General features: G+C 39.8%; 1 long non-coding RNA gene across 3 annotated transcripts in view; it reads right to left on the bottom strand.

Moving 5' to 3' along the window:
• Positions 1-26144, bottom strand: part of LOC147348230 (uncharacterized) — a 317007-nt gene that overhangs the window by 16835 nt on the left and 274028 nt on the right. Inside the window, exons 8-10 of one of the 3 annotated variants that reach the window (XR_015151240.1) lie at positions 20862-20968; positions 4093-4180; positions 1422-3982 (exon numbers count right to left, since the gene is read on the bottom strand). This is a non-coding gene — a long non-coding RNA (uncharacterized LOC147348230). Of the gene's footprint in view, positions 1-1421; positions 3983-4092; positions 4181-12315; positions 12482-20861; positions 20969-26144 lie in introns of those variants that run through there. The other 2 variants (XR_015151241.1, XR_015151242.1) reach the window with 2 other exon arrangements.

The following is a 26144-nucleotide window of genomic DNA, read 5'->3' as shown; positions in this document are numbered from 1 at the left end:
GGAAATGCTAACTACATGGGTAGATACACACTATATTTTCTTATTATTTAAACCTCTTTAGATGATAATTAAGTGTTTAAACAAAAACAGTCACAATGGGTGTGAGGTTTATAATGTTTGTAAAAGAAAAATATATGATAATAATAACACAAAGACAAAGAGGAAAGAAATTGAAGTATATAATTATGAACTTTCTAATATGTGAAATGTAGCACCACCACTTGAAGTTAAATTTCAAGGTAACAGGCTGATAAAAGAAGCAAGGCACAATTTAAAAACTAAATATTTGATCAAAAGAAGGAAGAAAATGTGAGAAAGGAAACAAAAACCTGATATTTCATAAAGAAAATAAACAGCAAGATGAACAAATTAAATTTTAATCACATCAAATGTTAAAATGCCTTTAATCTCCACTTAAAATGCAGAGATTGTCAAATTGATAAAAAAGCAAGATCCAACTCAAGAAATACACCTCAAGTATATAAACACACATACATTGAAATTAAAAGATGGTAAAAAAGATACACCATGCTAACATTTTTCAAAGGGAAGCAAAGGGGGCTGTGCTAATATCAGACAAATTAGATTTCAGAGCAAAGAATATTTCCAGTGATAAAGGTCACTTCATAATGATAAAGGGATCAATTTATCAAGCAGGCAAAATAATCCAAAATATTTATGCACCTAGTAACAGAGCTTCAAAGCAACTGAAGCAAGAACGACAGAACTGCAAGGAAAACCAGACAGATCCACAACTACAATGGAAGGTTTTAATACTACTCTCTTGATAATTGAAAATCCTAGTCAAAATCCCAGCAGGCCTTTTTGAAATTGGTAAGATTACTTTAAAATGTGTACGAAAATGCAAAGGACCTAAAATAGCCAAAACAACTTTGAAAAAGAAGAACAAAGTTGGGAAACACACTATCTGATTTAAACTTATTAAAAAGTTACAGTAATTGACACATTGTAATTTCAGCATCAAGTTAGACAAATAGATCAATGACACAGAATAGAGATTTCAGAAACATGCCCATGCATATAAGGACAATTGATTTTTGACATAGATACAAGGCAAATTCAGAGGTGAAAGAAGAGTTTTTCAACAAATAATACCAAAACACTGAAATATTTCTTTTCTTCTACCATACACAAATATTAACTGAAAGAACTTAAACCAAAATTTCTAGAAGAAAATCTTTGCGTTCTTTGGGTAGGCAAACATTTCTTAGACATAATATCAAAACCTTGATTTACAAAAAACAAACTGATCAAGTAGACCTCATTAGAATTAAAGTGTTTTCAAAAGACATTCTTTAGGGAATGAACGGACAAAGTCACAGACTGAGAGAAAATATCTGCAAAGCAACATATCTAATACAGGATTTCCATCTAAAATATATAAATAATATATAATATATAAATAATATATGAAAATTCTCAAAAAATGTAGGCAAAATTCTGAACATACACTTCAGAGAAGAAAACATACAAATGACAAATAAGCACATTAAATAATTACAAATAAGTACATCATTCATTAGCGAAAGGCAAGTTAAAGCCACAGTGATATATGTACCTTTAGGAATGACTTAAAAGGTCTTACCATTGCGAGTGGTTAAAAGACAACTGGAATTCTCACGCACTACTGGTGAGAATGTAAAATTAGGCAATCTTGGAAAATGGTTTGGCAGAATCTTGAAAAGTTAAACATACACCTATTAGATGATCCAGCCATTCTACTCCTAAGTATTTACCCAGCAGATATTAAAGCATATATTCACACACCTATGATCACAGCAGCTTTTTCTGTAATAGCCCCAAACTGGAAACATTCCAGGCCCATTAGTAGATGAATGAATGAACAAATTGCTACATATCCAAGCAATGGAATGTAAGTTAGCAATAATAAGAAATGAACTATTGATAAACGCAATACATTTCCCATGGACAAATACTAAATAGCTATGCTGAGTGAAAGAAAGTACCTAATCTTTTCAATGAATGATGTGTGAAAAATACTCACATGTGAAAAAGTAAAACTGTTCCCTTACATCACACACAAAAATGATGTAAACATGCATCAAAGATGTAAATTTAAGGATGAAAACTATAAAGTCAAGAAAATGTGAGGGAAATTTTCACAACACTCAATTACTTTCTTGGATATAACACCAAAGCACAGCCAACAAAGAAAAGAAAACTAAACTAAACAGGACTTCATCAAAAAATAGAAACTTTTGTGCATTGAAAGACTATCAACAGAATGAAAAACAACCTATTAATGGGAGAAAACTATTGGCAAATCGTATTTCTGACAAAGGATTAATAGCCCAAATACATAAAAACTTCTACAACAAAAACCAAACAACCTGATTTAAAAATAAGCAAAGGACTTGAATAGATATTTATCTAAAGAAAATATACAAATGGACAATTAGCACATGAAAAGATGCTTAACCTCTCTAATCATTAAGAAAATGCAAATCAATAAAATACTACTTTACACCCATTAGGATGACTGCTATAAAAACAAACAGAAATAGAAAATAACACATCTTGGTGAGGATGTGAAGAAATTGGAGCCCTTGTGGATTATTGATAGTAATGCAAAGTGTTGCAGCAACCTTGGAAAACTGAATAAAGCACCCTCAAAAAATTCAACATATTAATAGAATTATTATATGATTCAGCAATTCCACTTCTGGGTATATGACCAAGAGAACTGAAAACAGAGATATGAACAGTTACTGGTATACACTTACCGTCCATAGTAATATTATTCACAAAACCAAAAGTTGGAATCAACCCAAGTGTCCATCAACAGATGAACAAATAACCAGAATATGATATATCCATGCAATGGAATATTATTTAGTCTCAAAAAGGAAGGAAACTGGAAATGGGCTACAACCTGGAGGAACCTAGAAGACATTATAATATACGAAATTAGCCTGTCACAAAAGGACGCATACTGCATGACTCCACAATGGTAAAACGGTACAGACACTTTGAGAATAGTTTGGCTGTTCCTCAAATGACAAAACAGAATTATCTTTTAACCCAGCAATTCCCCTCTGAGGTATAGACTCAAGAGAAATGAAAACAGATGTCCACACAAACACTCGTACATAAAGGTTTATACCAGTATTACTCATAATAGCCAAACTGTAGAAACAACAAAAATGCCCATCAATGAACCAACAGATAAGTAAAATGTGGTGCCTTCATATGATACAATACTACTCCACCATAAAAAGTAATCGAGTGTTCATACATGCTACAAGGGATGAATCTTGGAAACACCATACTAAATGATAGAAGCCAGTCACGAAAGGCTGCGTACTTCATGATTTTATCCATATAAAATGTCTAGAATATGGAAATCTATAGAAAGTAGATTAATGATTTCTTACAGCAACCAAAGTGGGGAGGAGGTGGCATTAGATAGTGATAGTTAAAGGGTACAGGATTTCTTGGTGAGGTGATGAAAACATTCTAAAACTGACTGTGGTGTTGATTACATACAACTGTGAATATCCTAAAAACCACTGAAACATACACTTTAAATGGGTGAACAATATGGTATGTAAATTACATCTCAATAAAGCCATTTTTCAAAAAACTAATTAAGTAGACTTGTAATTAACACACTTATGATAAAATTTGGTTCTGTCCCTATATTTTAAATATGAGGATGATCAGAGTTATAGTTTCATCAGTCAGGATGTACTCATTTATGCTGTGGTAACAAACAAACCCAGAGAAGGCAATGGCAACCCACTCCAGTACTCTTGCCTGGAAAATCCCATGGATGGAGGAGCCTGGTGGGCTGCAGTCCATGGGGTCGCTAGGAGTCGGACATGACTGAGCGACTTCACTTTCCCTTTTCACTTTCATGCATTGGAGAAGGAAATGGCAACCCACTCTGATGTTCTTGCCTGGAGAATCCCAGGGATGGCGGAGCCTGGCCGGAAGCCATCTATGGGGTCGCACAGAGTCGGACACAACTGAAGCGACTTAGCAGCAGCAGCAACAAACAAACCTCAAATCTCAGCAACTTAAGATAGTAAAGATAAGTTTTTCACTTACATGTCCACTGCAGTTGATTGGGAGCTCAGCTCTTGCATCTTCATCTCAGGATTCAGACTGCTGAAGCTGCCACAAAATGGAACATTTCCTGGAAGAAGGAAAAAGGAACTCTATAGGGTCTCACTCTGGTAACCAAATGTTTTTCCTGAATTCTTTCACTCCCAACTCATTGGACTTCCCTGGTGGCTCAGACAGTAAAGAATCTGCCTGCAATGCAGAAGACCTGATCCCTGGGTTGGGACGATCCCCTGGAGAAGGAAATGACAATCCATTTCGATATTCTTGCTTGGAGAATCCTAATGGACAGAGGAGCCTGGCGGGCTACAGTCCATAGGGTTGCAACGAGACAGATACGACAGCAACTAACACTTTCTCCCAACTCATTGGCTGAAAATTTTCCAATCACAGAGATCCATGATATTCAAGTGGACTCTTATCCCAAGGCAGGGACTGGGGACTATTTGATAAACAGCTCGAATATAGCTAATAGCTATTTAATATAGCTAAATAGCCCACGTAGCTAATAGTCATTCAGGGTTTACTGTGTATCGCGAGTTGTTCTAAACCCTTGCATCTATGTTCTCACTTAATACTCAGCAAAAAAAAAAAAAAAAAAAACCAACAAAATATAAAACCTTCTGAGGCTGGTGCTAGTATTATCGTCAACAGCAATATTTTATACAGGAGAGAATGAAGGCACAGGGGACATTCCTAAGCTTAGTAAAGTTGGCTAGTGGTTGGGATCTGAATTCAGACAAGGTGCCAGAGCCAATGTTCTCAATTTCTTCACACGACTGACGCCTGGCATTCACATATTCCCCTACCTCTTATTCAGACAGAAATCTATCACAGAATCCAAAAGAATGTAAGAAAGCTAGCGTGCACACATTATTAGATAATGACAGGTTGGTGTTCAGGTCTCCTTGCTCCCATCTGGTGTCTTTCTGGCATCAGTGCTTTCCCCACTGTCCTTGGCAGAGCCCTGATTCTCACGCTTATCTCAGGCCTGCTGAGGCATCTGGAAGCTTCAGACAGAGCACCTCCGATTCATCCTTTGTGCTCTCACTTATTCCACTTATTTCTTGGCTGATGTCTCCATCCCCAGGAACAAATTTAAGCAAATGGAAAAACCGGGCTAATTTTCTATTTCTGTGGTCCAAAATGCTTACTTTTCTGTCAGAATAAGGGCACAAGTTTTGATAGACACAGCTATGTATGTGAGGTATTGACTAAAGCAGATTCTAGCTTAGGCAAAATAAAAATACATAATTCATAGAAAGGCATCATTAAGCTGAGGAGTTAGTAAGGAATGATACTAACAAGAACCTAGTTTAAGAACACCAGGGCTTACAGGTTAAGAAATAGTGGCTTTGATCTTTCAACACAGCCTATCATTCAGACTCAGGATTCATAGCATTAATTCTCATTGACCACTTACAGGGCCTAGCACTCGCCAACCTCATGGAAGATGTTTAGTGATGCCTGGTGAATTACTTGAGGGAATGAGTAAAAACCGGGCATAACTGAAATGTTCCAGGGTCACCAGGAATAGGAATACACTGGGTACACAGGACACCAGTAAAGCCTATTACTAAAGATACTACACAGTCCTGTTCCTTTGTTGTTTCTGACAATATAGATGCTGTTAATTTTTGCAAATAGAGCATTTGAACAGGTTAAGATCAGAAAACAAGTCTAGACTGCATCACTGGCATCAACTGATGGGGTGAGGGACCAGTGGGAGGAAAAAATGGGGAGTCTTCCCCAAACGACAGGCAAGAAAAAAGCATCTTGTTCAAGCTGGTGTTCTCAGTCTTCTGTTAGCAATAGGAACCAGCCCAATGTGATAATAACCTCTCTCTGGGGTGGCTTCTTAAAAGGAAACAAGCAACCCGCTTCTGTGACCATTTGGAAGAGGAATCCTGGCAGGTATCAGGGGTCTTGGCAAACACCCCCCCTCGAGCACTAGGACATCTTTGAAGAGACCAGCTTTGAAGAGTGCCTTCCGTTATTGTGAGCATGCATACACAATTAGGGAGAAAATCACCCAACTCTGACTTCCAACCCATTTGAACTTTCCCCTACTTCTTTTTGATAAAAGGCGACCTAACCCCCTTAGAGATTGTTCAGAGGCAGTGAGGAGCCACAGAGAAAGCACATTTTCATCAGGCTGTTATTATGGGAACACTGCCAACAGGAAAAATAATGGGCAAAGAAAGAAAATTCTGATTATCCAACCAAGAGGCTTGAAGCATCTGTGGCTTAAGGCCAAGAGACGGAAGGGAAATTAAATGACAAAATAAATCAAAGATGTCTTCACCCACCAACATGTTTGAAAGGGCAGAATGCTGCCTGCCTGTTTGTGCCGCCCAAGGTTTTCTCCATGTAACATATTTAGAGTTGATTTTTAGCTCATTATTGCAATTTTCTTTCGAGAGCTTTAACAGTCACAATTCAATTTAACTTCTCTCTCTTTTTTTTTTTGGCCGTAGTAAATCAAGTATTCTGGATGGGTCCCATCTATGGTTTTCAGTTATCTTGGAGACTTTTCCCTTGACAAAGATGAAAAAGAAAGACTTGAAAAGATTTTAGAATCCAGGGGATGCCACCTTTCATATAGGAAAGGAGGATGAGTTCAAAGATGGGCAAGTACATGGCTGTCCATGAGAATGACTAAAAACCTAGTCACCAGTGCTGAGTGCGTGCAAAAATCAGAATAATTTGTATTACTACTACAAATATTTCTCAAACAGTACTCAGTCCCAGGCACTCTGCAATGAGTTTTATATTCACAGTCTTACTTAATTTGGATGAGAAACATGGTGGTCTGCTTTCCAAAGGATTGCATTCCATTAAAAGGCTTTTAAACAGGAAGCAATTTGGAAATTATGCTATGGTTTACAGATGTTAGTTATTAATGTGATGTGCACATCATGGGATCATATTTTAATTTATCAATCGATATGTTTTTCATTTCTAATAACGGTTTCTCATCCTCTGGGCATTCTCCACGGATGCAAGATTAGAGAGGTCTCATGGCCTGAAAGAACTGTTAGTATAACACAAAGGCAGAGAAATGAATTTTTGAGTATCAAAAGCCCTGAAAAGTTGACCCTTTAAACAACAGATCTGGAACAATAATGATGGTAAGAGTCACCTTTTCTATGTCCAACCAGAAGCTGGACAGCTTTCTTAAGTGACCCTGAGAAGTGACCTGGGTATTAACCCCTTGGTAGGGACAGAGGAGCCTGGCAGGCTACAGTCCATGGGGTCGCAAGAGTTGGACATGACCTGGCGACTAAACCACCACCACCGCCAGGGTGCAGTAGAAACCTCGGGTCAATTTGGAGGAGTTGAATAATTTAGAAGGCTGTCCTTCCTTCCTCTGATTCTCCCTGGGGAAGTGACATGCCGCTCACCACCCCCTTGCCCTCAGAATTACTGGGGAGTTTTAAGAAGAGGTAGCTTCAGAGGGTCTCCACGAAGTTGAGACTGGGATCTCATTAGAGAGATTTTCTCTGGGTTTCATTTGGCTCCAGGAGAAACCAAATGTTTCTCTCATCTCTGGGTGGTCAGGAAAATGGCTGAAAGCCCGCCAACCTGAAAAGCACCAGGGTTAGGCTGGATAAGGAAGGGCAGAGGTGAAGTGACCTCTCCAAGACTCTGCAGTCAGGCGGACTGTTCATTACATATCAGAGTGGACGGGGGACAACACTTGACTTCATTCCTTGGCATGTCACACTTCTCTCCCAACGTTAGAGGCACAACTCAGAGAGATCAACGGATTGAAATGACCCTCAACAGACTGAAATGCATTCTCTGCCTCTTGGAAGAGTGAGTGCTTGAAAGAACAATTAAGCTGGTGTGTACAAAAGTAACAAAAGCTGTGTTTCTGCACACTGGCACCCACACCATCTCAGTGCACAGGGATGATATGTAAGAAAGGAGTTAGATAGCACATCCATTAACCCCTGGGGAGATCTTGGCAAATCACGTACCTTTCTGAATTTCAGTACCCTCATCTAGTGAACAAGAGAATTGGGTTTAAAAAATATATATTCTATGGAAATACCTCTTGGGTTTCTAGAGGGGAAGGTAAGGGGAAATCATTTCATGGGACCTAGTTCAAGACTCCCCTGCACCAAATTTCAGCTTGGACAACTCGATTTCAGTCTGATTTTTTTTTTTTTTTTAATGTATTGGAACCAATGTACTGAGTGCAGAGTTTATGATTCTCCACCTGCAATGGTATATTTTCATCATTGTATCACTCCTGACTTTTTCTCATTTGACTTTTTCCCCTTTCTTCCCAGTCTCCACTCCTGGTTTTGACAGTAATGCTGGCAACCTCACATATTTCCAAAAGCTCCCTTTTTACTTTGTTTACATTGAGAATACATGTAAGATTTACTTTTGGGGGAAAAAAAAGGATTAACTCCATTCTATATAGAGCAGTTTAAAAACCACTTGATTCCTTATTGACTTCTAAGGTCCTTTCTACTTTCTATATTCTAGGAAGATTTTTGAGGGGTGAATTGTAACTTTCCTCTCGAAAGACACATTGAAGACCTAACCCCTCTGAAGCTCAGACAGAAGAGAAACAGGAAACAGTAATTTACAAATATAATAATTCAGCTTCTCTGTACTTGGATGAATAGGAAGATTCCAATATGCCCCTCACTCCCTTCTTCCATCTGTTACATATAGTTTGTCATTCTCCCCTCTCTTTGTAATGTCTTTTTACACCCTGCACTATAAGATGGATTGCCAAAGAACAGAAGAAGTCGTTTCAGGGTTGTTGTTTTAAAACTTCTCTTCCAGTGCAAGAAAACCCCACTAGGGAAGTGCATCTATAAATTGTGCACACTCTCACCCACAGCAGCAAGAGGTTGCCTCATTCCCAAGGCATGTTTTGCAGTCTGCCCCTAGAACAGGATTCCAGGAGCTGATCAGCTCCTGCTGTCTTAGCACCTGTTTCTTGATGGTTTCTGCTTTGGTGACATCACATGTTTGATTGCTGCCCTGTAGAGATACGATGAGTATAATTCTGTGCTGGAAGGCTTCAGTTTGGAAAGCTTTGGTCCTGTGTGGGAGAAATGGCACTGAAACAGAAGCATCAGGGTGCTGGGATGTTACCATGGCCTGTTCTCTTGCATTGATCATTTATGTGGCAGGGCAGATGGAGGACCTGTTTTCAGAAGATGTGTTACTCCATGCTGGGTTTGCTCAATGAAATCTTGTCTAGTGCCAGCACACGAGTTAAGATATTTTATTTAGATGATTCATTTATGCATGTATACATCCATACACACAGTCAGAAATATTTATTGAATACCTATGATGTGTGGGGCTCTATATTCCAGAGATATAGCAGTAAAAAAGACAGGAAAACCCTTGTCCTCATGGATTACTTATTGATGGATGAAAGTGTTAGTTGCTCAGTCATGTCCAACTCTTTGCAACCCCATGGGCTATATAGCCCACCAGGCTTCTCTGTCCATGGAATTCTCCAGGCAAGAATACTGGAGTGGGTTGCCATTTCCTTCTCCAGGGGATCTTTCCCACCCAGGAATTGAACCCATGTCTCCTGCATTACATGCAGATTTTTTTTAACTGTCTGAGCCACCTGTGGATGGATGGAGTGGAACAATACATAAGCTAAATAAAAATAGATATGAATTTAGAAGATTATAACTACAAGAAAAAAATGATGCAAGTAAAAGGAATGACTAATGTCCCAAGGAAGTGAGGAGGGAAGTTGGAATTTTTAAACAAGGTAGTGTGCAAAGACTTCACCGAGGAGGTAACATTTTAGGGCAATTAACTTTGCTGCTTTCTGCAGGGAAATAGTAGTGAACTTGGAATTGGAAAACCTGCATCGACCCTTGTTATGAACTGAATTATGCAGCCTTCCCTCTTCATATGCTGAGGTTGTAACTTTTAGGACCTCAGAATATGACTGCATGTGGAGATAAGGCCTTTAAAGAGGAAATTAAGTTAAAATGAGGTCGCTAGGGTAGATGCTAATCCAATGTAACTGATGCTGGAGGAAGAAGATGAGACTCCTGGGATGTGCCTATATGGAGGGAGGAGAGACCTTGGGATCTCACAGCGAAAAGGTAGCATTTGGAAGCCTGAAGGGAAACCAAACCAGTTGGCACTTTAATTTTGAACTTTCAGCCTCCAGAACCATGAGAAATAAATTTCTGTTGTTTAAGCCACCCAGTCTGTGGCATTTTGTTATAGCAGTTCAGGCTGACTAATTCAACTCTGAATTCTGGTCCTTGAGACCTGCCCTCTTGATCTTCATATTTGACCTGAATACTTGGACCCTCAAACTCAACATGTCCCTAAATGAGCTCATGATCTCCACCCTTGTCAAGCTGGCTCCACCCACACACCTTCCCACTTCTCTTGATTTCAGCTCTAAACTTCTAGTTTCTCAGATCAAAAACAGTCACCCATGGGGTCACTGTTTTTGTCAAACTCTAAATCCAATATGCCAGCAAATTCTGCTGGCCCTACCTTCAAAGAATACTGAGGTCTAGTTACTCATCACCTGTGCTGCTACCACTCTGCTGCTGCTGCTGCTGCTGCTAAGTCACTTCAGTCGTGTCCGACTCTGTGCAACCCCATAGACGGCGGCTCCCCCGTCCCTGGGATTCTCCAGGCAAGAACACTGGAGTGGGTTTGCCATTTCCTTCTCCAATGCATGAAAATGAAAAGTGAAAGTGAAGTCACTCAGTCATGTCTGACTCTTCGCAACCCCATGGACTGCAGCCCACCAGGCTCCTCGGTCCATGGGATTTTCCAGGCAAGAGTACTGGAGTGGGGTGCCATCGCCTTCTCTGCCACTCTGCTGCTGCTGCTGCTGCTAAGTCACTTCAGTCGTGTCCGACTCTGTGCAACCCCATAGACGGCGGCTCCCCCGTCCCTGGGATTCTCCAGGCAAGAACACTGGAGTGGGTTTGCCATTTCCTTCTCCAATGCATGAAAATGAAAAGTGAAAGTGAAGTCGCTCAGTCATGTCTGACTCTTCGCAACCCCATAGACGGCAGCCCACCAGGCCCCGCCGTCCCTGGGATTCTCCAGGCAAGAACACTGGAGTGGGTTGCTATTTCCTTCTCCAATGCAGGAAAGTGAAAAGTGAAAGTGAAGTCGCCCAGTCGTGTCCGACTCTCAGCAACCCTATGGACTGCACCCTACCAGGCTCCTCCATCCATGGGATCCTCCAGGCAAGAGTACCACCACCTAAATTTCTGCAGTAGATGCCAAACGGGTCTCCCAGTTCCCACCCTTGCCTTCTCAGGATGTGTTTTCCCAGCAGACAGAACTTTTTAGCTCACCTACACCCTCCCCACGCTGACAGCCTCCAATGAGGACACACTGGATGTCTTCCCTTTAATCCATGGTAACACTTGCCACTCCTCTGCCTGCCTTTGCATCTCTGTCAAATGCAAGTGATGGGGGCCAATCCCTTTGCTACAGCAAACTCTGAATAAAGAAAGAGCCTCTGCTTATTCCCATTTGGGTGGCCTTCATTTATGTCCACAAAAGGCATGTTTAAAATATTTGATAATGTTGCAGACTGGTTTTATGGACCACACTGAATATTTTTTAATTTTATCTTTGCTCCATAAAGTGCTTATTTTGAAGATTGCTTATAGATCAGAATAAGAATAGCATTAAGTATAGATAACTAAGCAATTATTGGACTAAATGGAATTACATGAGCTTCTCTCGTTAAGCTCCCTGTTAGAGGATCATACTTAAACCACTCCAGCATTCTCTAAAAATCTGAGTTGCAACTAAGCACTTTAACCGTTTCAATGTTTCACTCTGATGACCTTCTTCCCTTTTTTCTACATGCATAATAATTTTCATTTTGTTGCAGTTCAAGTTTACGTATATTTGTTTTCTCCCCAGTAGAGATGGACATCAGAATCTTCTATGTTTTCAGTCCTTCAAACACTTGAAACTCTGTTAAATTGAACTTTATGTTATTTTCTCAATATTGGAACACACTTACCTTCATTTTTTCCATATAATTATTCTTTTCTAATATAACATTCCCAATAAACCTGTTTAGGGATCATAGCTGCGTGTGATTTTATCTACTTATTTATGTAAAGAATTCTTTGATTAAACAAGTATTAAGTATAATCGCAGGACTTCCCAGAGCCTAATATACAGAGTAAATTTTTAAGAAGTAGAGATATTTACATGATACTGAAGGATTTTTTTTTCTTATAGAGCATCTTCATGCTTGGGTTTCATGTGTCCTAATGCTCATATACTGTCATGACACTGATAAACTTTTCCAGGTTCCTCCCGCTCAGTAAGATTTATATCCCGGATGGTATTTGGCTTGTTTGTTAAAATACTGGGACTGAGAAGGTAAAGGCAGAAAACAGATCATTCTATTGTAAAAATAACAGTATTCTATATGTAAATCATGTATTGATCTTAGCATTTTTGTGGTCTTATATACACATCAATTACTTTCATTATGCAAACCTTTAAAAAACACACGATATCTTGGTTGGGTATGGCGTGAAAAGCTATCAGGGCTTAAAATAACAGCTGACATAACTTCTGTACTTCATTTTCTTGCTAAATAAGACCTTCATTCGCTGCTAAATGTGTTATTTTAACACATTTTAATTCGTGCCAAGCCCAAGATGCCATTGTGCACAGAGATATTTAATATTATGGAAAAGTGAAAAGTGTTAGTCACTCAGTTGTGTTTCGACTCTTTGTAACAGCATGGACTATAGGTAGCCTGCCAGACTCCTCTGTCCATGGAATTCTCCAAGCAAGAATATTTGGGTGGGTTGCCATTTCTTTTTCTAGGGTATCTTTCCTACCCAGAAATGGAACCTGAGTTTTCTGCATTGGCAGGTGGATTCTTTACAACTGAGTGACCTATACTTCAATTAAAAGGAAAAAAAAAGTTAAAAAAATAAAGCAGGTCAAAGGAGGAAGTTAAGTTCAAAGTCAAAGAGTGAAAAGATCACTCTAACCTTGGAGATGGTAGAAGCAGCAGTGAGTAGTTGGTGAGTAATGATCTTATCTACTGCAGATAGACTGATTTGCATTAGAAACTGATCCCTTTCTGCCAAGAAATATCCTTTTAACATGCCAATGCTATTGGAAGAAAAACAAACAAACAAACATAAAGGCTCTCCTTTAACAAGGGCTTCTCAGGCAGGGATTCCTGGGTAGCTCAGCTGGTAAAGAATCCACCTGCAATGCAGGAGACCCCAGTTCAATTCCTGGGTTGGGAAGATCTGCTGGAGAAGGGACTGGCTACCCATTCCAGTATTCTTGGGCTTCCCTGGTGGCTCAGTTGGTAAAGAATTGGCCTGCAATGTGGGAGCCCTGGGTTCAACCCCTGGGTTGGGAAGATCTCCTGGAGAAGGGAACGGCTACCCACTCCAGTATTCTGGCCTGGAGAAGTCGAAGGACTGTACAGTCCATGGGGTCGTGAAGAGTCAGACACGACTGAGTGACTTTCATTTCACTTCTTCTCAGGTAGGCTCAGTGGGTAAAGAACCAGCCTCCAACGATTCCTGTGGAGGAGGGCATGGCAACCCACTCCAGTGTTCTTGCCTGGAGAATCCCAGAGATAGAGGAGCCTGGAGGGCTACAGTCCATAGGGTCGCACAGAGTCAGACACAACTGAAGTGACTGAACACGAATGCACTCCTTTAACAAACTGCTTTAACTTTGTTCAATTGCCTAATATGCAGTGTCCATCAATAGCTAAGAAGAAGAATCTCTGGAGTGAAACAAAGATGGATCCATATTACCAAGGGGCTTTGGGGTTCAGGAGAAAAGGAAACCTACGTTCACGTCACAGTATGGAGGACACATGTAAATTTATGTAAGTGGGATGCTCAGGGCCTAAGGAAAAAGGTAAATTTCACTGGATATGTGGATACCCCTCCTAGATAATAAGTGAGGGTGTAATAAAAGGAGTTTACAGGTCCCTTAGTTTACAGCTTACATCAGTTTAGCGTTTACACAGAATGTCTCAAATACCATTTTTATTGCCCTGAGCTCTGCAATAGTTACACTGTTGATCTGGAGTTAATTGTTATAAAAAAGTTAGCATAAAGTCTTTTCCATGAGAGCTGAATAGATTTTTGCTTTTGATTCTGCGAAAGCACTTTCCTTTCAGTCACTTCTGGTTTTTAACTTATCAATATGACATAAGGTCATCAGAGCTGCAAGGCTGGCTCAGGTCATGAAACATATATACCTTGCAAGGTTCTGAGGCCTGTGGAAGCTTCCAAGGTGTGGCAATTATTGTATTAGTTGGGCTTCAAAGGAATGGGAGAAGTATAGCGACCTTGTCCAAATATGAAGTTCAAACCTGTCTCCAAGTATTAAAACATCAACATGTGTGAATTGAGAGCGCTGAATATGAGTGAGAAGCAGGGAGAGCGGTTTCTGTATAAATCTTATTTGGCTATTTAGAAGGATATAATTGGAATATAAAATAGCCACATTTGGACAGAGCACAATTCCACTCCCAAATGTATAAGCCTCCTCTAACTACACTGTCATGCAAATTAGGTCAAAATATGCTTAAAAACCTACAGCTCTTGGAATAAAGGGTATTTTCCCCAAGCCCATTTAAACAAAATGAATGACATATTCTCCCACAAAGAGAGATGATTGACATTACATATGCCATGAAAATTTCCTTTTTAAAATCATGACATTTATAACATAAAGAGATAGCAATTATATTATACAGTCTTCAAACTAAAAAATTAAAAAAAAAATTCCTACTGGGAAAACAGGAATAATATGTCCTACAAAGAATGCAATTAGACAGAGCTAGATTAGAGAATCCACAGAGGGTAAGACACAGGGCTGATTATCTTGAATTTAATTTGCTGCGTTTGATATTTCCCCCTGCATTTTAGTGATTCCATAGGGATCCGCCTGCAACAACTTCATTTTTCAATTGGTCTACTTAATGTGATGGTATTTTTTGTTTGTTTTTTTTTTTTCCAACAAGCATGGTAAAATATAACTGCCCAGACCTGTATCAGTCTTTCAGCTGTCTTGTCATTTCCAGTGGGAAAGTAACAGTAAGGTTCTTGACATCTAAATCTCCCTTGAGCTAGCTTCAGTCAAAATTTCTTTTAAATGGGGGCACTTGAAGTTAAGTTTTATAAATACTGAGATACGTTGATGTTGAGAACGGACCCAAACTTAGTAGATGGAAGAAAACATCTCTGGGTGCCTTCTCTGTCTCTTGAAATGCCAGAGTTCAAAAATAAATAAATAACTGCCAAGAAGCTATAAATAATCAAGGGATTTTTATTTTCCCCCACAAAATAGCCAAGAATTTTTATAAGGCACTGGAGATATAAATTTGTAACTTTTTAATTGCTTATATATCTTATAAACCCCACTGTTTCCTCATCTAGATGTACTGAGTCTGTCTGCCCCATGCCCAAAGACATGCAGATTTTAGCTTCCTTAGTATTTTCCTCAAGAAATTTCATCACATTCAATATATCATGAATATTTTATTGCCTTTACTACAAATTTAGCAGAAATATAGAGGAATTATTTCCATATACAGACCTCACTGTTGCAGGCAACTTCCTACATTCTCAAGAGTTTGAGTATCTCCAAAGTTCAAATGGTTTTCCCCTTTCCTCTTTTTCTACATTATTCACACTTGCTTCTCTTTATTTAAACTGAGCTGTGGACTCTACAAATTGCAGTGTTTAGTAAAACAGAAATGCACCATATTGAGCTTTGCAACTGATCCTTATTACTTGAGGAAATCCCTCTAGGTTTTGCCACCCTACCACATCCAGTTCCACAAGTTTTTCCTCTAATCACACATAGTTATGCGCCAAGAAGTGAATTGGCAGTACAAAATCACCTTTTATGAAGTTCTTTTTCCTTTGAATTTTTGGCTTGGAAAAGAGATTATAACAGTGATATTATTGGGGGGGGGCAGTAGCTTGGAGTTTAATGAGTAGAATTCTAATTTTAGGTGCTAGTAGGCAGTGTATTTTTTTCCCCCTTTTGGATATCAAATAATGCAGAACTTTAAGGAAGTAGCAGGTAAAACAGACAAGAAAATCTGGTTCTAATCATCCTACTGGAAACTTTTGTAACCTAAGACCTCTACTAGAAATTCACAAGGCTAATGCAATACCATTGATTATTGAATCTGAAGGAAATAAACTGTTTTTTTTGTTTTTTTTTAACTATAGTCACTTCTTCTAGTCCCAAAGTAAATTAGAAGGGTAATCTAGAAAATAATTCAACTCTGCTGCTGCTGCTGCTAAGTCACTTTAGTCATGTCTGACTCTGTGCAACCCCATAGGCGGCAGCCCAGCAGGCTCCTCCATCCCTGGGATTCTCCAGGCAAGAATACTGGAGTGGGTTGGCATTGCCCTCTCCAATTCAATTCTGTTATAGCTAAATACTACATATTAGGCAATCTTAAGCGTATAGTGAATTTGTTTTTTCCAATGATGCTACTTAAAAAAAAATTCTGAACTATTTGTTGACTTATGATTTTCAAATTACTACCTTACGCATATTTAAATTGCTTCTATATGTTAAGTTTAAATTATTGGTTTCATACTCTCACATTTTATAAACATGATTTTTTGAAGTTCTTCCTAACAATCTTTAACACTAGTGTCTTTGTCACCACCAGAGCTACTGTTTGCATCATCCAAGACATTTTTCTGACAGCTCCATTTCTCTCTAATTTCTTCAAGACTTTTTAAATCCATGTAAGAGGATGTCAATAGAGAATTTTATCCCAAGCCACAAGTATTCATTCATATAACCTGAGAAGAGCTGGTTTCTTGTTCATTCTGTAGGTGTAAAGTCATGCTCTCCAATTACTGGGTGGCCTTTAAAGTAACCTGAAAAGCTTGTTTACAACAGGCATCCAATGTTTGCAATTCTAAGGTCACACATACCAGGATAATTACCAGACCTTTGTTAAATGTCCACATCTTGCCTCACTTGTTAACAATTCTACTTTCTGGTCCCTGTGACCTTTTCCAACTAGCGTTGATTGCGGTCATCTCTAGCTAATGTAGACCTTCAAACAGTTCTTCATTTGATTAAAAAAAGGTAACTAGAGATGTTGTAAATAGAATAGCACCCCCTACTCCAAAGACGTCCATGTCTTTGTCCTCAGAATTTGAAAATATGTTAGTTTGAATACGTTAGCTTATATGGCAAATGAGAATTAAATTTGCAGAAGAATTAAAATTGCTAATCAGCTGATCTTAAAAAAAGATAATCCTAGATGATACAAACAGGCCCCAAATAATCATGAGGGTCCTTTCAAGCGAAGGAGTGAGGTTGAAAATTAGTCAAAGAGAAGAAATGACACAAGAAGAGGCTGGGAGATTTGAAACATGAGAAGTGCTCTCCACTGGCCCTGCTGTCTTTGACAATGGAGGAAGGCTCATGAGGGAAGATTTTAGAAGCTGGGAACAGTCCTCAGCCGACAGCCAGTAAGGTAACAGGGGCCCTTGTCTCATAACCATAGGGAACTGACACTTACAACAGCCTGAATGAGCCAAGGAATTGATTTTCCCCAGAAAGAAACCTCTAGATAGGAAAATAGTCATCCTGACACTGTGATTTTAGCCCCGAGAGACCGTATTGGACTTCCAACCATGGAACTGTGAGATGATAAATTTGCTTTGCTAGGACTCTGAATTTGTGACAGGAAACAAATATTTGAGCATACGTGTATTAGGGAACCGTTGACCAAAACTGCCTGACTTGACCAGCCACAATAATAACTGCTAGCATGGGTTATCTCACTATAGGAGGTCTGAATAATTAACATGGCGCTGCTGCTGAAAACTAACAGGGAGAATTTGGGAGGGGCCAGAAGGAGGGGGGAGATGCCAGCCCATAATCCTGTCCTGCCACCTTCCCAGAATCCTTCACGCCGGTATCCCTCTTGGCTAAGAGGTGCTCTGTGTAACCAGGAAGGACGCTATGGCTGTGTGTGTGCTCAATTGCTAAGTCGTCTCTGACTTTTTGTGACCCCGTGGACTGTAGCCTGCCAGGTTCCTCTATCCGTGGAGTTGGTTGCTATTTCCTTCTCCAGGGGATCTTGGGATTAAACCTGCCTCTGCTTCATTGGCAGGTGTGTTCTTTACCACTGAGCTGAATCAGACCAAATATGAGCCAAGAGAAATGACTGGCCAGAGACAATCCAGAAACTAATCCCATTACTGAAACTGCCATGTAGCAAAACTTCTGCTGTGTTCCCTTAACCTGCTGCTCTCCACTCAGCACCCCTTCCCTATGCCCAAGAAAATCTTTTGCTTTGAGACTTTCCTGATGGTCAAGTGGTAAGAATCTGACTGACAATGCTGGGGACATGGGTTCCACTTGTGGTCTGGGAAGACCCTACATGCAGCAGAGCAATTACACTCATGAGCCGCAACTACTGAGCCAGAGTGCCTAGAGTCCATGCTCCACAATAAGAAAGGCCACTGAAATGAGAAAGCCTTGCATTGCAAGGAAGAGTAGCCCCTGCTTGCCACAACTAGAGAAAGCCTGTGTACAGCAGCAAAGACCCAGGACACCCAAAAATAAAGTAATACTTTTTTTTTAAAGTCTTTTGCTTTGTCAGCCTATGTGTCTCTTTGGACAATTCACTTTCAAGTATTAGACAAGAGCTCACTCATGGGCCCTGGGAGGGATCCCCCTTCTGCAAAACCTTTAATCTGAGACACTTTATGACAACTTGAGTACCAGGTAACATTTGCTTTTAAGGAACAAAACAATTTAGGCAGAGAAATTGAGCCTTATATTCAGCATATATTGTCTATCGTGTTGGTAAGTTATTCCATCATACAATTATCACATCAGTAATATACACAGAACAAATGAGTAGAAAGCACTGCCCATTTCCTTCCTCTTAAAATGAGTAACACTCAGGTCCTCAAACCCCAAAACAGAGGAATAGTTTACAGTCACAGGGTAGCTGTTCCTAGAGTTATCCAAAGACAATTATTTACAGCAAAAAAAGTTTCACGAGAAAGGGGGATATACACATTTTTCCAGCGTCTCATTGTTCTACTACCCAAGGATTTGGGGCTGAGCTGTTGAATTTCAGTTTTTGTCAAAATGCTGCCTTTATCTAAGAATAGCATAATTTGGTATCACTTTAAAACATGAATGTGAAGAAAATGCCAGGTATGAGGAAGAGAGACCCAGGGTTGTCCAGCCTGAGTGTGGGATGCTTTGTGGACAGCAGTGGTTGGGGAGGGACAGTGGGTTGGGTGTGGAGGTCTGGGCCATGGTGAATCCTGGCCATGATTCTGGGGGAGCAGAACTTTCTCTGAAGGGATCCCTTCAGGGGTTTATGATGGGGAAGGACTTGATCAGATTTGTGTTTAGAAAGATCATGCCAAAGGACATAATAAGGTTAAAGTTACTGCTATAGTTTAGCCTCCGCTCTCCCCAGGAAATAACAAATCTGGCGGGAATTGAGATGGAGGCATAGTAACAACGACATTCGTTGAGTGTACACATATCTTCAACCCTCACAGTGATGCCTAATTTATCACTGAGGAAGCTGGGGCTCTGAGCAGTAAACTCGCTTCCCCCAGGCCATGAAGACAACAGTCAGAGTGCTAGCACCAGCCCTTCTGAGACAAATCAATGCCCCTTCTGCATTCATGGGATCGCCCTCTGTGCTTTCATCAGCAGTTCATCTGTGAAAGAGTCAATGCCTGTGTCTAACTCCACAGGTTACAAGAGATCAGAACTGCATAGGAACTCTGAGTTCCATTTATTAAAACAAACAAGATACTTTAGAGTTCAGGGTAGGAAAAAACTAGTCTTCCTCCTCATCACAAGTGCTCTGATCATGTTAATTGAAATTCATTAAAAAAATAAATGATTTAATTATACAAGTAACAGGAAAAAATAATCAAATCCATTTTATGTTTTGGAAATAGTGAAATGTTGGCTACATGTTCAGTTGCTCACTTGTGTCCAACTCTTTGTAGCCCCATGGACTGTAGTCCACCAGGCTCATCTGTCCATGGGATTTCCCAGTACTCCAGGGGATCTTGCTGTTCTAAGGATAGAACCTGTGTCCCTTACATCTTCTGCACTGGCAGGTAGATTATTTACCACTCAGCCACCTTGAGCTTCCTGTTTACTGAATGCTTAGGCTCTGCTAGGTTAAACACCGCTCTTAACATGGACACAGTAAGATGACATTGTTATCCCATTTTACTGGAGGAAAACAGAGGCTCAGGTCAGTTTAGTAATGTGCTCAAGGTCAGGAAGTGAGGACAGGGTCAGAGTTTGAGTCTAGGAACTTCTGTCTTAAAGTTCCTAACCTCCATGTCACAATGCCTTAAGTCTGAGAAGGCAGTGGGTAAAGAGAACATGAAAGAAAGTCAATATAAAATTAACTTTTTGGTGATTACTTATGACAGCTCCTAAACTTCTAGCATAAACTCAGGATCATTGATTTCTTCAAATATACTCAAGGGAATGCATGAATCTAGGAAACTGCATTTTTCTAGAGAAACTTTATGTAATTTTTATCAGATTCTGAAAGAAATTATGTGACCCTACATATAAAAGGCATCACATCAAAAGAAAGTATTCAGTGCTGAGCCTGGTTCCCCTGCCTTCCTCGGGGTCTCAGTGCTGAGAGCCTGGGTTATCCTCAGGTAATAATAACTGCTTGTGGACGAGCATCAAGATGGCTGTAACCTTACCTCCAGGCAGGCATCTGCCACAGCAATGCTCCTGTGTTGCATGAATTGGATCTTTTTTCCCTCAGAATCTTCTCATCCGTTCATTCTTCCCTGATCCGAGGGATTAACTGGTAAAACAGGGAATAGAATAACTTTGTTTTTCATTCAAACAAATCAAAGTTATGTTATAAAATATAGACAATTATTTGTAGAAGTGTCATTACTATTGTAGCTGCTTCACTATAAAATATATGAAAGACTTAAGTCTGTTGGGTGACAGAGAATCAAAATAGATCAGGAAGCCAGAAGTGTTGTAGAAAGGAGATGGAAGACAGAAGAGGGAAAAAGAGCAAATTGATAAAGGAGTAACATGAGGCCACCTGTGATGGGTGCTGAGGGGACCAGGGGGTGACTTGAAGAGAAAGTACAAAATATTTGTCTCATCCTTCTCCAGACTCTTATCTGTGACCTAGGAAGTAAACAGTTTATTTTCTGTCATGGATTGCATCTGACAATATTGCAGGAGAAGAATGAGTGCTTAAGATTCCAGGAATCAATTAATTCATTCTAGAGCTCAGCTTCATTGGTTCAGAGGCAGACAAAGTTCAAAAAACACAGCAAGTTTGTTTCACCCATTGGAAATTCCTGATAAAGTCGATTTTAGACCTTGTTAAGGTACATTATTATTTTTTTTCTTTTCCCCTTGTTTTGATTACTTCAAAAGGCCACCAACTTTACAGACAGCCTTTAAACTTGATCTATTAACTTTCCCTGGGAGCATAACAGTCCAGTAAACAGTGCCTCAGACAGCCTGCTTTCCTCTGTGAGAACTGTGTGGCTGGTCAAAAGGGACCCTCAGGGATGGGGCTTCATACAAGAAGAAAGAAATACAGGCTGCCAACAAGCCACTCTGAAAAGACAATAAGGAAAATGTCAGGTGCTGAATTTTATTTGTATATCAATCATTTCATAATAGCTTCCATTATTCCTGTTCACCAGCCAACTTTTACTTGAATGGTTGCTATTTTTTTTTCTTTTTACCTTTTATGCAATTTCTTTTTCCTCCAGGTAGAGAGGCACTTTAATTTTTTTAACTCCAAATCACTCCCAATTTAAAAAGTATGGCTTCAAAGATCCGACAAATAAAATTAGAGTAGTTTTATGTCATTAACTACAGAGCTGTGACCGATGTCATATGACGTGTATGATCACTCACCTAGAGGCAGGCATCCTGGAATGTGAAGTCAAGTGGGGCTTAGGAAGCATCACTTCAAACAAAGCTAGTGGAGGTGATGGAATTCCAGTTGAGCTATTTCAAATCCTAAAAGATGATGCTCTGAAAGTGCTGCACTCAATATGCCAGCAAATTTGGAAAACTCAGCAGTGGCCACAGGACTGGAAAATGTCATTTTTATTGCAATCCCAAAGAAAGGCAATGCCAAAAAATGCTCAAACTACTGCACAATTGCACTCAACTTACACACTAGCAAAGTAATGCACAAAATTCTCTAAGACAGGCTTCAACAGTTTGTGAAATGTGAAATTCCAGGTGTTCAAGCTGGATTTAGAAAAGGCAAAGGAACCAGAGATCAAATTGCCAACATCCGCTGGATCATGGAAAAAGCAAGAGAGTTCCAGAAAAACATCCACTTCTGCTTTATTGACTATGCCAAGTCCTTTGACTGTGTGGATCACAACAAACTCTGGAAAATTCTGAAAGAGATGGAAATACCAGACCACCTGATCTGCCTCCTGAGAAATCTGTATGCAGGTCAAGAAGCAACAGTTAGAACTGGACATGGAACAACAGACTGGTTCCAAATTGGGAAAGAAATACGTCAAGGATGTATACTGCCACCTTGCTTATTTAACTTATATGCAGAGTACATCATGAGAAACGCTGGGCTGGATGAAGCACAAACTGGAATCAAGATTGCCAGGAGAAATATCAATAACCTTAGGTATGCAGATGACACCACACTTCAGTTCACTTCACAGGAAGTGAAGAACAAAAGAGTCTCTTGAGGAAAGTGAAAGAGGAGAGTTAAAAATTTGGCTTAAAACTCAACATTCAGAAAACTAAGATCATGGCATCTGACCACATCACTTCATGGCAAATAGATGGGGAAATAGTGGAAACAGTGAGAGACTTTATTTTGGGGGGTCTCCAAAATCACTGCCGGTGGTGACAGCAGCCATGAAATTAAAAGACGCTTGCTCCTTGGAAGAAAAGCTATGACCAACCTAGACAGCATATTAAAAAGCAGAGACATTACTTTGCCATCAAAGGTCTGTCTAGTCAAAGCTATGGTTTTTCTAGTAGTCATGTATGGATGTGAGAGTTGGGCTGTAAAGAAAGCTGAGTGCCAAAGAATTGATGCTTTTGAACTGTGGTGTTGGAGAAGACTCTTGAGAGTCCCTTGGACAGCAAGGAGATCCAACCAGTCCATCCTAAAGGAAATAAGTTTGAATATTCATTGGAAGGACTGATGCTGAAGCTGAAACTCCAATACTTTGGCCATCTGCTGTGAAGAACTGACTCATTTGCAAAGACCATGATACTGGGAAGGATTGAATGCAGAAGAAGGGGATGACAGAGGATGAGATGGTTGGATGGCATCACCAATTCAATGGACATGAGTTTGAGTAAACTCCGGGAGTTGGTGATGGACAGGGAGGCCTGGGTGCTGCAGTCCATTGGGTCTCAAAGAGTGTGACATGACTGAGTGACTGAACTGACTGAACTAGCTAGAGCTAGCATGCCTAGGTCAGGAAGGCTGCAAAGAAGAACAGTTCTGGAATGCATTTGTAAAATTTTTTTGCTCATCTGATATAAGGAATTATTCACCAGTTGCTCATTGCCTATATTCAAAGGTCCAATTTAGATATTTAGTTTTAAAAATAGAACGAGTCTTAGGGATTAATATTCATAGAGGTCAAATAAGTTTCATCTCCAGGGTCATTGATTGAGCATGGTCATTGGGAATACTATGTTAAGTAGGATTCTCATGTTAAGTCTGGGTTCTGAGCAAAATGAGCCATGATAAATTTCTGTGTCCACCATGAGTGTAGAAATGGGGTAGAGCTGATGCAGATATTAATAGTTGTCATTCTGGCTGTAGCCCAACCCGTTAATTTACACAAGACAAAACTAACGCCCATTAGGGTAAAAAGACTTAAACTTCAGTCATTCCAGGATGTAACAGCAGACCCAGAGACACAATTTAAGCATAGACCTGAGTTCCTCACACTATCCACAATGAGCACGTATGATAAGACGGATGTGTGAATATTTTTTGATCAGCCTATTGCAGTTTCTTGCCTTTGCTAATTTCAGATTTCTGTCATTAGATATATCCTCCTTTAGAGTATAACTTTTGTAAAAATATTCTGAGAGTGGAAACACTTCACACTTCATATTTTTATATGAGTTACTCTTTCAGATAATTTGCTATGGTAACATAAAAGAAAATGAGAGCAAAGAGTTCTCTATCTGGGTGAAGGAGATCAAGAGGGTGTTCACTGGGGACTTAACAATTTTACCTCTGGTAGGATAGAAGGGAGAATAGAAATACATGGCTTGGGAAGTAGGGGGATGTGGTATTATATTATTTGCTGTCTTTATCCCCCTTGAACACCCTCACATCCCCAGAGTTCTTCAGCATCCTGGCTTAGCCCTACTTCTGTCTTTAGAACTATTTCCATAAATTTGGAATATTTCTATGTTGCACGCCTTTCCTACTTATACATCTCATGTTCAAATTTCACCTTATAAGCATGATTCCCTTCCTCTTTTTTTAAAAAATAGCATACTCCATCCCATCCCTTTGTCCCTTTCCCCTAACATGTTTTATTCATACTGCGTTATCACCTGACCACTGTAAATTCTTCCCGGCTGTATTTGTACAACATAGTGTCTGACACAGAATGTCTTTTACCTTTGTAACAAATGATGTGTTTGCGTTTCTCCCCTGTTGCTAGATTGTACACTTCATGATAAGCACAGTCTGTTTTGTTTCTGGCAGGTTTCTCAGCCCAAAGAATAATCTTTGGCACACTGTAGGTCTGCAGTGGAACCTATACAGTCTGTGAAGCCTAAACTGGTCCCTATCTGATCCTTTATAAAAAAGGCTTGCTGACTCCTACTACAGAGCATTACTAGGGATGAAACTAGTCAACAGCAGCCATAGCTATCTCTCTGTAACTGACTGAGATGATCTGCCGAGAAGGTGAAGAGATTGAAATAAGGAGGTAAAATAACAGAGCGATGCCCCAGACCTTGAGCAGGACTCAAGCTGCAAACCTCTGAGCAAATTCTGGATCTGTGCATTCTATTCTAGGACCCTAATTTCTACAGTTGGTTAACTTTACTGCATATTTTTAAAAAACTATTAATATCTGAGGTCTGCTTTCACCAGAAGGCAGTTGGGGCTGTGAATCAGGTTTCCCCTGTCTTGATCTTAACACATGAATAACCCAGCTTTTTCTTGTATCCCTTACTCATCCTGAACCAAGTCTCCATCTATTTCTCACAGTTCACTTCACACAGTATTGCTTCTGGACTGCAAGTGCCTGGTTTTTCGACTGGATAGTAAGATGGTTATTTGACCCCCAAACCAGATCTTATTGTCTTCCCTGCTCAAGTAGACTGCCTAAGCTTTCGCTTATCTTTCCTCAATTTATCATGACCTTTTGGTATTAATTCTACTTTAGATTAATATGAAAATTTCAATGGGATGGTTTCTAAATCCTTATTCAAGTTACTAAAATATTGAGCATCATAGGACTAAAAACAGAGCCTTTTGATGTACCCCTAAAAAGCTCCCCAAGCTTTAATAAGATCCCATATATAAGATAATTTCACCGATTATAACTCACACAGGTTATATGATACAGTCTTAACTTGCCCTTCTGACTATGAGGTTACTATGAGGATTTTTTTTGTTCTTTGCTCTATTCAATAACAGATGCACAACAGTATCATCCTGTGATATCTTAGTTATTTCTTGTGTGCTCAGTCACTTCAGTCATATCCAACTCTGCGATCCCATGGATGTAGCCCACCAGGCTCCTATGTCCATGGCATTCTCCAGGCAAGAATACTGGAGTGGGTTGCCATGCCCTCCTCCAGGGGATCTTCCCTATCCAAGGACTGAACCCTCATCTCTTCTGTGTCCTGTACTGGAAGGCAGATTCTTTCCCCCTAGTACCACCTGGGAAGCTGGGTATAAAAGTAGAATATCTCCCTTCTAATTAGGCTTGCGGTTTACATGGCATCTGTTTAGAAAACCAGACAACGACTGT

The sequence above is a fragment of the Bos grunniens genome, chromosome 22 (genome assembly GCF_055505025.1).
Source record: "Bos grunniens cultivar Pamir isolate PY7600 chromosome 22, Bosgru_T2T1.0, whole genome shotgun sequence".
Lineage (NCBI taxonomy): Eukaryota > Metazoa > Chordata > Mammalia > Artiodactyla > Bovidae > Bos > Bos grunniens.
Note: the sequence above shows the minus strand (reverse complement) of the source record. Positions and strands in the feature narration are given on the sequence as shown.